Source organism: Phyllobates terribilis, unplaced genomic scaffold, assembly GCF_046119375.1.
Source record: "Phyllobates terribilis strain yellow unplaced genomic scaffold, ASM4611937v1 Scaffold_3__8_contigs__length_932513732, whole genome shotgun sequence".
NCBI lineage: Eukaryota > Metazoa > Chordata > Amphibia > Anura > Dendrobatidae > Phyllobates > Phyllobates terribilis.
The window spans coordinates 235,063,543-235,077,071 of record NW_027362763.1 but is presented as its reverse complement, the minus strand read 5'-3'; positions in this window follow the sequence as shown (position 1 = coordinate 235,077,071).

The window sequence follows — 13,529 nt, the reverse complement described above, 5'->3', positions numbered from 1 at the left end:
TCTTCAGGTCGCATGGGTGCTAAGCCTTGCATAGCCTGGGCATTTTTTCAGATCGACAAAGATGACCCAACTCGTGTTATCTGTAACATTTGTCAACAAAAGCTAAGTAGAGGCCAAAAAATACATAGTTTGAGTACTTCATGCATGAACAGGCACATGGACATGAAGCATAAGTTGCAGTGGGATGCTCACTGTGCTACAATGCGGCCTAGCCGGCCGGGCCAACCGCCGTCTGCCCCATCATGTGCATCTGCGGCCTCTTCATCCTCTGTGACTGGGGGGACAGCACTCACACTTGTTTTGGGATGCAGACCTGCCACCTCTTTACCCGCAACAGCCAGCGTGTTTGGCAGGTCATCATTTTCTTTGGAGGTGGTAACACCAGCTGGTGTTGAGCGCTGTCCGACATCGATAGCACCACCTTTTGATCAAGGCAACCTAACATGTCCGCCTGCATCTTACTCACAGACCGTCAGTTTGCCGGGGACACCCTTATCAACCCCGTCTAAGCACCACAGCCAGCCCTCAGTCCCTCAGATGTGGACAAGTAAAAGACCATTTCCTCCTAGCCGTGAGAAAGCTAAGAGGTTGAATTTCACCATCTGCAAGCTCTTGGCTACAGAAATGCTGCCTTTCCGCCTGGTGGACACAGAGGATTTTCAAGACCTTATGTCCGTCGCAAGTGCCCCAGTACCAGATGCCCAGTCGGCACTACTTCTCAAAGAAAGGTGTGCCTGCGCTCCACCAGCATGTCGCACACAACATCACCGCTTCTTTGAGAAACTCTGTGTGTGACAGGGTGCATTTCACCACAGACACTTGGACGAGTAGGCATGGACAGGGGCGTTACATGTCGCTGACTGAGCACTGGGTAACTATGGTGACAGCAGGACAAGGGGCTGCTGTCCAAGTCTTGCCGTCCCCTCGAGTTGTGCGTCAATCCTCTTTATCTCAAAGTTCCTCCACTGCTTCTGCCTCCTCAACCTCCTCTCGGTCCTCCATCTGCAACCAAAGCCTGTCTGGTCAAGCCACATGCTTTCTAACTGCGCAGAAGGGATCCTGCACATCTCCTTATTATGCTGGCAGTAGGGCTCAACGTCATCAGGCGGTTTTTACTTTGAAATGTCTGGGAAATGTGAGTCACACAGCTGAGGAGTTGTGGTCAGCTCTGGAGAACCAATTTCATGAATGGTTGTCTCCACTGGACCTGAAATCAGGGAAGGCCGTGTGCGACTATGCTGCAAACCTGGGTGCGGCCCTTCGCCGGGGCAATGTCACACACGTGCCTTGTACGGCTCACGTGTTGAACCTGGTTGTCCAGCAATTTTTAGCCCACTATCCCGGACTAGATGGCCTTCTGCAGAGGGCACGGTCGCTGTGTGCTCACTTCCGCAGTTCGCATCCCGCAGCTCAGCGACTTACATCTCTACAGAAGTCTTTGGGCCTGCCACTTCACCGGCTAAAATGCGATGTGCCTACCCGGTGGAATTCAACTCTGCACATGTTGCAGCGACTGTGGCAGCACCGACAAACCCTGGTGCAATACGTTCTGACGTATAGCCTGGGCCAACGGGATCCAGAGGTGGGGCAAATCACGCTGGAGGAGTGGTCTCAGATCAGGGACCTATGAACCCTTCTGCACAGTTTTGAAATGGCGACGAAGATGTTTAGTATTGATGATGCCATTATCAGCATGACTATTCCGGTGATTTACATGCTGGAGCACATGTTAAACAGAATTTGGAGTCAGGTGGTGGCACAAGAGGAGGTGGAGGAAGTAGAGGAGGAGGAGTTGTAAGCGGAAGGGCTAACATCTGCAAGGTCCAGACGGTCGGCAGCACGAAGGCGGCAGGCATGTGAGGGTGGGGGAGATGGTTTTACCAGGGCGCATGGTAGCAGCCAAACTAGTGAGGAAGGTGCAGGAGCCCAGGAAGAAGTGGAGGACGAACTGATGGAAGACTCATCAGATGAGGGAGACCTTGATCACATTTCTGTTGTGCGAGGTTGGCGGGAGAGGACAGAGGAAGGAAGCATGATTGTTACCCCGCCACCAACACAACAGGGACTTGGGGCTCCAGGATGCGCAAGACACATGAGTGCCTTCTTGCTGCACTACCTGCAACATGACCCTCGAATTGGGAGAATTAGAAATAATCCTGACTACTGGGTTGCCACACTGTTAGATCCACGGTACAAAAGTAAATTTGCAGAAATAATTCCTGCCATAGAAAGGGATGCACGCATGCAGGAGTATCAGCAGAGACTGTTGCTGAATCTTACATGTGCTTTTCCACAAAACACCAGTGGTGCACGTAGTGAATCTCACAGTTCCAACTTGCCAACCGTGGGACCGTCAAGTGTTCAGCACTCAAACCGTAACAGAACCACAGTATCTGCTGGTAACATCAATTTTTCGGAATCATTTCACCACTTTTTTAGCTCATCCTTTGCAAGGCCACAGGAGTCAAGAAGTCTGACACATAGTTAATGCCTAGAGACGATGGTACAGGAGTATCTCCAAGTAAACATTGAAGCCATGACTGTGTCACTGGACCTTTGCTCTTTTTGGGCTTCCAATCTGGATAAATGGCCGGAGCTCGCCACTTACGCCTTGGAGATCTTGTCATGCCCCGCAGCCAGCGTTCTGTCTGAACGTGTGTTCAGCGCTGCTGGTGGTGTGCTGACAGATAAGCGCACGCGGCTCTCCACTGATAATGTAGACACACTCACGTTTATAAAGATGAACAAATCATGGATCCGAAATGACTTTTCTACCCCTGTATCATCCTGGGGAGATTAAAAGCTTGATGATTGGTTAAAATCACCTCACCAACCATTTTAAGCTTTCAAATTACTAATCATGCTTATCTGTATCTTTGCTGGAAAATAATTTTGGCTTTGAAGCAGTGTGCAGTACTGATTCTATTAGGCCATCTATACTAAGCTCCACCAGAGTTAAAATTAATAATAATTTTTAGCTGCATCTTGCCCGGAAAATAATTTTGGGGCTCCGAGATGTGCAAGACACATAAGTGCTTTTTTGCTGCACTACCTGCAACATGACCCTCAGATTGTCAGAATTCGAAGTAATCCTGACTACTGGGTTGCCACACTCTTAGATCCCCCACTCTCTACGATCAACCTTTTCATTTTAATAAAGACCAAAAAAATGGTCATTTTTGAAATGATAAACATTAGCAGGTTATTATAAACTGAAATCAAACAGTTTTCAACTCAAAACTTTATTCTAGGTGATGTTACATTTGCACATAGGACCCCTTGTTCGAAAGGAGCTTCTGAACTCTCTCGTCCATTGAATTTGTCAGGTTTTGGATGGTTTCTGCTTCAATTGTTTTGCATGAGGACAGAATACCCTCCCAGAGCTGTTGCTTAGGTGTGAACTGCCTCCCGCCATCATAGACACTCCTTTTGATGATGCTCCAGAGGTTCTGAATGAGGTAGAGGTCAGGGGAGCATGGGGGTCACACCATAAGTTTGTCCCCTTTTATGCCCATATCAGCCAGAGATGCAGATGTGTTATGTGCAGCATGAGACGGTGCATTATAATGCATGAAAATGATCTTGCTGCGGAATACACGGTTCTTCTTCTTGAACCATGGCAGGAAGTTCTGTTTGAGAAACTCCACATACATTATGGAGTTCATCTTTACCCCTTCAGGCATCCTAAAGGGGCTGACAATCTCTCTCCCCATGATTCAAGCCCAAAACATTACTCCACCTCCTCCTTGCTGGCGCTGTAGCCGTGTTTGCGTGGGGTGTCCATCAACCTGCCATCCTCCACTCCATCAATCTGGACCATCGAGCGTTGCACGGCACTCATCAGTGAGCAAAACAGTTTTGAAATCAGTCTTCATGTAATGTTTGGCCCACTGGAGCCATTTCTGCTCGTGGCCAGTGGATAGAGGAGGTCGACAGGATGGTGTACGCACAGCTGCAAACATCTGAAGGACCCTGCATCTTGTTGTTCGGGGGATGTTGGAGGCACCAGCAGCTTCAAAAACTTGTCTGCTGCTATGACAAGGCTTTTTTGCCGCTGCTCTTTTAACCTGACGTAATTGCTTGTAGGAAAGAGTCCTCAATTTGCCCTTATCAGCACGCACACGTGTGTACTGTGAATCAGCTACATGCTTCTTGATTGCCAAGACACTTCATCCTGATCATCGCACAATGTTGATTGTAGTCATGCCTTGACCTAAACTCTCCTCAATTTGCTGCTTCTCGGCAGCCGACACATCCTTTTTCTTTCCCATTTTGGCAGAAAATGTAGGCTGCTTAATAATGTGGGACAGCCTTCTTAAGTAGTCTTGCCTTTCATTGGACACACCTGCCAAACTAATTAGCACAGGTGTCTGCAATTGCTTACAGTGATATAAAGAGCCCTGACACACATCACCATCAATGAGTTTAACTGACAAACAAACAAATTCTTCCCTTATCACTCCTAAACACTTTTTGCATAATAATTTGGAACACAGTGTACATGTGCTTTTCCACAAAACACCAGTGGTTCACATAGTGAATCTTACAGTTCTAACTTGCCAACCGTGGTCTGTATGGAGTTGTTCAATAAAGGGCCCAAAATTAAGATAACATAGACGGGAAAGGTCTCTATGAATAGGAATTCCTAAGAATTTGATACCCTATGAGGGCCAGGCAAAGGGAAAGTTGGACTGGATGGAATCCTGTATGGATTTGGGGAGGGAGACATCGAGGGCCTCAGACTTCGCTCTATTGATTTTAAAATTTGACCATGTAACAAAGTGATCTATTTCAGCCATAACAGCAGGGATGGATATATGTGATTAAGTGATATATACTAGGACATCATCAGCAAATAGAGAGCATTTGTACTCGGTGCCTCCCACCTCAATCCACCTAATATTGGGGCTATGGCGAATTGATGAGAGCAGGTGCTCCGTCACTAAGATGTATAAGAGAGGGGACAGAGGACATCCCTGCCTTGTCCCATTGGTGATTATGAAAGGTGACGAAAATGTTCTGACGTGCCCCCTGGGCCTTGGGACATCCGGAGCTGGACCCTTTTTGGTGGATGCTGGTGGTTGTAGTCTCCGTGGCGGGGACCCGGTTCCGTGGCTCAGGGCGGTCAAACCAGTGGCGGAACTATTTATGTGGTTTTGATCTTTAAATGTCCGACTACGCCACCCATGGATTGCGGTCAGCGTGAACCGCCGCTGCAGGGCAGACCACTGAGGCTGGTGTTGTGGGTGCAGCAGAGCGTAGCATAATTCCCCACAGGAGGAGTATAGCCTCAGGGCAGTGTATGCGGAGGATGGGGGTGATGGTGCAGGGCAGCAGCAGTAACGACACGGAGTCAGTGATGCAGTCCAGGGCCTTTACTCACAGTTCTTATTATCCAGACCACTTCTGCAGGTAACGGCTGCCCACGTCGTACTGTGCTCACCAGGTGAGGGGCTCAGACAACTCCCAGATAACTTTGGAGCGCTTCACAGGAACCCCTTTGTGTGTCCTTTGTCTGGCCTTCCTTACCAACCAACCTGTCCGGCTGCCTCGGGCCTCCTCTTGGTAAACTTGGCGCCAGTTTCCCTGACCCTATGTGCTGCACTCCTAGCGGGTGTAGCGAGGGGCTGCGCCACATAAAATGTCACAGCCTCCGGTTTCTAGCTGAGGGTCGTTTCCTGCCTCCACTAGTTTCGGGGACCGGTCTCCCCCTTTGGCCTGACCCCTCCACGCAGGTGGATTCGGGCGTGCGGTGGCAACTCGCCTGTCCACACCCCTGGGATCCCTTCGATCCTCATTCCTGGAGCCTTCTCCGCTCCTCTTCCTTCCTTCTCCCTCTTCCAGGCCTGGGCCTCTGCTACTAGGCCCGCCTCTGGAGCAGAGCTCATGCAGAGCCCCTGCTCCCTGTCACTTCTGCTCAGACTTCACTGCACTGAGCTAAGATGGTGCCCACCTTTTATACTCCCTTCTCAATGCACCCAGGAACTGCTTCCTCCCTGCTCCTGCACTACAGGGTTCCCCTTCCTCAGTGTTTGCTCCCCCCACTCCAGCCAGGGACAGGGACTGTCATGCCCATCTCAGGGGCATATTGGTGGCCCTGCCCCACGGCAATGTGGTGTAATGCATGCAGGTGTCGGGGTCCTGATCCACACTTCATCCTTACCTGAGAGTGAGATATCACACCTCTGGGTGAGGTGCAATACCTCTGCAGCAACTGAGCCCTCGGGGTCCTACAGTTCCATTTATCTTCAGCCTAGGTGACGCATTGCGATACAGGGCCGTGATTTTGGCTATAAAAGGGTCCCCGAGACCCCTACCCCAAGCTTTTTAAGAGAATAATATATGGCGTGCCAGGAGACTCTATGGAATGCTTTCTCAGCATCCAACGAGAGTATCTAATTACAAATTTTTAACTGAATCTAGCCCAGGAAATACTTTGTGCCTAGTAGCAGTGTCTGCTAGTCAGCGGATTATCCCGGCTGTTAAGCAAGCTACACCACCTGTAGTTTGGACACTTAATTTTTTCAAAGGAAATGCTTCGGGACCACGGGATACTCAGTGAAGAGCATCAGGAGGCACCCCAGGGCATATGGGCTGGGACTGGCGGTAGGACGCCTTGCGGTGGACAGCCGAGCTCGATCCTTATAAAAGCTTTTTAACTGAAGCAGTATTAGTGGACGCTTCTGGAGCTGGAATTACGCGGCTGCTGGCATGAGACTTGCCCTTCAATAGATCCTTGTAAAAGGATTTAAAGTGTATTCATTCAAATTAGAGAGACAATTTAAATTAAAAAGCTTACAGCTGCCTCCACCACAGGGGGCCTCACTCGACCCACCAGCGGACAGGCACCAGTATTGTGAGAGGGGGGCTGGCCGTCAGGGTCCACCACGGCTCTGGCACAAACGGAGGTGGCACGGGCAGGAACGGACTGGCCGTGTCGGCTTCTCACTTTTTGGATTTTAGAAGAGCATGACATGCCTATATCTGTGTCTCCCCCTCCTTTTACTCCTCCACCTCTTTTCTTTTCGCATGACTATATGTTCTTGTCACTTTTCCATGTGTTATTTATGTCTTCTGAGCAGTTTGTCAGCTTTTGGACACCTTTGAAGGTGTTTTCTATGTGTTTCTATGTGTTTTTGTTTGCCTGCCATTGGTTTTAACGGTGTTCGAAGGTGTTCGACGAACAGTTCGACGAACAGTTCGGCGAACACACGGGTGTTCGACGAACCGAACTGAACTCGAACACTACGGGGGTGGCTCAGCACTACTGCTGAGCTAGGGAGAGATTTATTCTGCGAAATAGCTAGTGTAGGGTCTCTAAAGCCCCAGGTCTCAGGGGCCAGGAAAAATCCTTTTCTTTTTTCATCTAAATCCTCTTTTTTTTTTTTTCCCTCAGTCAGACTGTATAAATTCCCGTCTTATTAACCTTTTGGTATTCCACCCTCCCAAAAAAAAAAAAAATTGAGTGTGTCTGTGAGTGTTCAGACACAAATATATCTGTTTAAAAGAGTCTGGTTTTGGCCAGATAACTAGAACTGTGGTTTTGCATTTCCACGGTTCAAATCTCTCTGCTCCTATTTACTAATGGTACGTGACTCAGCTTTCCCATTCCGACTTCCATGCAGACTTCTCTATACCTCTCTGCTCCTATATACTAATGGTACGTTCTTCAGGTTACACCAGCTACCCCCCACTTTCATTTATAACCTTGTTTACTTAGCCTTTGACTAACCAGCATCTGGTTCAGCCTTAATCAGCTGATCAAGATAAGCACAGAACACTCCCCTCTGGTTCACAGCTGAATGCATTCTGTTACAAATATATTGTGGGCCAGGAGTCTGTTAGACTTTAGTCTCTGTCCATCACCTTATGTGTCCATTGCTTAAGTATGAGAAATATGAAATAATTCTGAATTTAACCTGAAGTGAACTGAAGGTAACTCTATACTAAGTCACAGTAAACAATGTTTGTGTTTGTTTTCACTCTCACCCCCTTAATAATTCACCTTTTCCCACCACCCCTAATCCCTACACCTAGTAATGAACTCTTCATCTCTCCCTCCATTCTCCCCACCCATCTCACCTCCTCCACAGAGCTATTCCTCAACATACAATCCTTTGTCTCCAAACACAGACAGCCACCTCATGCCCTCTCCTGCTACCACCTACTAACGCTTTCTCTGCTCCTCCTCACTGCCCGCAACATCTCTCCACATCCTGGCCCTCCTCACCACATCCCTACAAACACATCCACCTCCTACCCACGATCTATCTCAAACTCTTGTAACACTTCCAACCTTATACCCATCCGCCCAGCCCAAGCTTCCCCAGTCCCTTTAACAGGAGCTCTATGGAACGCTCGCTCCATCTGCAACAAACTTTCCTACATTTACGACCTTTTCATCACTAACAAGCTTTCTTTCCTCGGCATCACTGAAACCTGGCTCACCCCCTCTGACACGGCCTCTCCTGCTGCACTTTCGTACGGCGGATTCTGCCTCTCCCATACCCCCCGCCCCACTGGCAAGCACGATGGAGGAATAGGTTTCCTCCTCTCAGATAACTGCTCCTTCACTCATATTCCACTGCCACCCTCAATTACTCGCCCTTCTTTTGAAGTGCACTGCGTGCGCATCTACTCTCCCTCCAACCTCCAATTGGCTGTCATTTACCGCCCCCCCAGGATCAACCACCACTTTCTTTGACGACTTCACCACTTGGCTACTTAATTTCCTCTCTTTTGACATCCCCACTAACCTCATGGGTGACTTTAACATCCCCATTGACACTTCCCTCTCAGCTGTCTCTAAGTTTCTATACCTCACATCCTCCTTCGGTCTTAATCAGTGGTCTTCCACTGGTGCAGATTCTGGTGTAGGCCAGAGAACTAGAACTGTGGTTTTCCTCTTCCATGGTTCAAATCTGGGTGTTATCCACCTTTTTTCCATAAAAAAAAAACAGTTTGAGTTTCTCGCTAACTGTTCAGACACAAATATATCTGTTTAAAAGACTCTGGTGTAGGCCAGAGAGCTAGAACTGTGGTTTTCCTCTTCCACAGTTCAAATCTGGGTGTAATCCACCTTTTTGCCTTTTTTACATTAAAAAAAACAGTTTGAGTGTCTCGCTGACTGTTCAGACACAATATATCTGTTTAAAAGATTTTTATGTAGGCCACCGAACTAGAACTGTGGCTTTCCTCTTCCATGGTTCAAATCTGGGTGAAATCCACCTTTTTGCCTTTTTTACATACAAAAAAATAGTTTGAGTGTCTCGCTGACCAGACACAAATATATCTGTTTAAACGATTCTGGTGTAGGCCAGAGAACTAGAACTGTGGTTCTCCTCTTCCACGGTTCTAATCTCCTTTTTATTACTCTTTTGCCATTGATAGTGCGAGTGTAAGCTATTTTACTTCATTTACAATGAGCAAGGCGCGTGGCAAGGAACGTGGAACTGGACGTTCTGGTGATGGTGCGCGCAGAGGACGTGGCCGTGGCCAAGGTGAAAATGTGCCACAACCAACAGCCACATCTCCTCGCTCCCAGTTCTTGACCAAATTACTAGAGAAGCACACAACAACACCACTTTTGCGAACTGATCAGTGAGAACAGGTTATTAATTGGATAGCAGATAATACTTCCAGTCACCTGGGCACCACCACCTCCGGTTTCTCTTCCACATGGTCAAGTGTTAGTAGACGTGAGTCTCGACCACATACTCCTCCTCACTCTGATGCTCCTTCCTCCCACCATGCCGAGTGTCGTCAGACAGCAACTGTTATGAACTGCTACAAGCACTAAGGAAAGATAGGAAAACTGTCCCTACAATAGGACTAAGCTGATTCCCTATGATGCTGCGGGGGACCTGTTCCTTGTGAACAGACCCGCCTAAGTCCTCGGCTAGTCTGAACGCAGACCTATGGATATAAGGGAGGGGTCCCTACAAGAACTAAGGACTGGGATATAGTTGGACACCTCCTAGCAGAAATTGTAGCAGAGCAAAGACAAACAAACAAAATGTACTAGTGGTCCAAAGACCAAGAAAACTACAGAGTTAGGTACAAGGCACCTGACTAGCTTAAGAGTAAATGTAACACTGAAGTCCAGCAAGGCCAGAAGGGCGGAGCTGGATTATATAGGCAGAAAGTCATGTGACCAACAAAATAGAAAAAGAACTAACAGGAGGGTTCTAACAGTACCCCTTCTTCTATGAGGATCCTCCGGATCCTCCAGGCCCAGGTCTATCAGGAAACCTCCTGTGAAATTCTCCGACAAGTCTAGGAGCAGAGACATCATCCGCCTTTACCCAGGAGTTATCCTCGGGACCGAAACCTTTCCAAGCGACGAGATACTGCAATCTCCCTCTATGCCATCTAGAAGTAAGAATGAGAGAAATTTCATATTCACTGCCTTCCACCACCAGAGGAACAGAGATGTGTCACCCTGGCCTGGATGCCACAAGTGTAATTAAAGCTGTGTCTGAGAGCAAGGGGGAGGTTCTCTAGTCAGGGGAACATTAGCATGCAATGCCTCCTGTCTCAGGCCAGTAGGGGGAGCTGGCTGCCCCTATAAAAGCTGGTACTGGGGGCAGGGTTAGGGAGAACTTGATGGCCTGTCTCAGCACTGAGACTTGTCCCAGAGCAGAGCAGGGACAGACAGTTGCACGCACCTAAGAGGAAGTGTGGCAGGAGGAGAGCCACAAGCCAGAGACAAGAGGCGAAGAGAGCCTGTCTTGGCAGAGAAAGGACTTAATTTACCAGACTTTGGTGTCTGAGGCTGGAAGGATTCCACATTCTCCAGCAGATAACCTGTCCGCAGGGGACTGTATATTCCTTGGCCTAAGAAGCCTGGAGGCCCTGCCACAACAGAAGGGACCAGCAAAGCCGTACAAGGCTGGGAGCAGAAAGGAACCCACGTCGCAGGCCATACAGGCGAGAATACACGGAAAGCTCGAAAACGTGGGCTGTTACCCTATAACGAGGAGATAGCCAGAAGGAGCGCAGAAAGCACGGTAGGCCTACACCCTCACCCTTACCAGGGCCAATTTCCCCGTTGCTCTCAGACATCCAGGTCCCCTCCTAGCTGGGACTGTTTGTGGGTCAATTTACCTGTTCTAGTAAAGACCCTGGACTGCAACCTGTTGTCTGCGTGCTCCTTGCTCCTCCAGCACTATCAGCACTGGGACTCTCACTACCATCACTCCCAACATCCATTATACTGCCCTGGGGCTGCACTCTTCCCGTGGGGAGTCACACTACCCTAGCTGCACACCTCATCAGCCCCAGCGGTCTGCATGCAGCGGCGGTTCCTAATAACCGCAATCCAAGGGTGGCGTAGTCGGACATTATCAATAGAGCATAGCAGACTACCACTGGCCTGACCACCCTGAGCCACAGAACCGGGTTGCCACTACTACTCCCATCGTTCCCATATTGCCCGGATCCGAGTGCCCCAAGTCCCAGGGGGCGAGTCAGTTTTGGCGTAGTCGGCAGGATTTCGTGCCCGCAACCACCGGGTACTGCGTGCCTGAAAAAGACTTACCTGTGGCGAAGTTTCCCGCCGTCCGGAGTCGTTTCCCGCCATCCGGAGCCGATTCCCGCCATCAGACGCCATCTTGGACCGTTTCCCGCCGTCTTCTGCCGTCATCCCGCCATCCGCAGCTGTTTCCCGCCATCTTCAGGACGCCGCGTGGGAAGAAGAGGGGAGTGGACGTCAAAACCGTGCGAGATCCGAAGCTCCGCCCCACGCACCGACGCTGCGCAAGGTCCTGGAAGGGAGAGAGAGCGACGCTGACGTCATCAGGACGCAACGCCAGGTCCTCGTCCATAGCAGCAGCAGCGGAGCCGCGGCCTACAGAAGAGGATCGTCGGAAGGTAGGCCACGCTTAACTAGGGGGGAGGAAGATGTCGGACACAGAGGCGCCCACTACCACCAACGCAGCTGCAGCAGCGGTGATGCCCTTTTCCCTGCACTACATCCCTGGAGCGGCATGGCTGCCCAAGTACTCAGGGGAGCCCCATGCCCTAACTGACTTCAAGGAAAGGCTGTACAGTTTGTTCCAAGTTTACCCCCTGACAGAGGAACAGAGGATTAGCATACTAACGGGGCAGTTAACTGGCGCAGCCCAAAGGGAGGTAAAATCATGGCCCACTGAGGAGAAAAGGACTGTGAAGGGAATTCTGGCCCGGCTGCGGGGTACCTTTGACACACGTACCTCCGCTGAAATTAAAATGAGGTTCTATGGGTGTAAGCAGCGGGCACAGGACAGCATCAGAGGCTATTCAACAAACTGACCCTGGCAGTGTGCAGGAAACGGATAAGCTGCTAACAGAACAATTCATAGAAGGTCTGCTGTCTAGCGCCCACAGGGCCCAACTGCGCCTCAAGTTCTTTCAGAACCCCGACCTGACCTTTGCCCAATTTAAGGACAGGGCCATAAGGGTGCTCCGTGAATCCGCAACCAGTGGCGCTATAAATCCCCGGCGCCCTGCTCTCACCTACCACCAGGAGGCAGCGCCCTCCTCTATGGACTCCGTGGAGGCCGATGGACAGGCCCTGAACCAAGCCCCGTTGAAAGACCTGCACCACCAAGTCCAGGAGCTGACCAGGAGCGTTGCGGCGTTGACCAGGACCGTCCAGGCATTGCAAGTGGACCCGTCAAGACCCATCGAGCTGGCTTCAAGTCCGGAGGATGTCCCGTGGCGTCGACAGAGGAGGATCCCGTCGTTCCGAGGGAGGCCCACAGACCGCTACGCAGAAGATGGACAGCCCATTTGCCGTCAATGCAACCAGCCCGGACACATTTTCAGTTACTGTAATTTAAACGGGTCCAACCTGGGGCAGAGGGCCAACCCCCAGGCATAAGATCACCAGGCCCTTACAATTGGCGTAATAAGTACGTTGGGGGGCGCCCGGTTTTACCCGTGGTGCTGGACGGTATCCCCATGAGCGCCTTGCTGGATACGGGGTCGCAAGTAACCACTATCCCTTATGTACTTTTTAAGCAGTATTGGACTGATGCTGATATCACACGGTATCCAGACAGTAACTTGAGCATCATCGCCAGTAATGGCTTACCCGTGCCACAGATGGGGTTCAAGGAGATGACCATTAAAATTGGTAAAGTTGAATTACCGGCACAGGGAGTGATTATTGTGGACATTGACCGTCATGAAAGTCACCCTAAAATAACTGTGGGTACTAACATAATTGAAAATTGTCTTTCAGAGGTAATTGTAATCTTACAACAGGTGGCGGTGAATGCTAGTTCCAGCCAACAGAGAGTCCTCAACAAGGAGATAAAAGCCCTGATGAGACGGCAGCAAGTAGAACTGTCTGGTGGTGAGATCGGTAGCGTAAGACTGAGTGACCCATTCCCCATTTCCATGCCTCCCAAAAGTGAAATGATGATCTGGTGTCGGACTGCAATCGGGTTGAGAGGTAGAGACTACCAAGCCATGGTAGAACCCGTGTACTCAGACAGCAGGCCCACCATTTTGACAGCCCGGGGGGTGGTTGATGTCCGTCATGG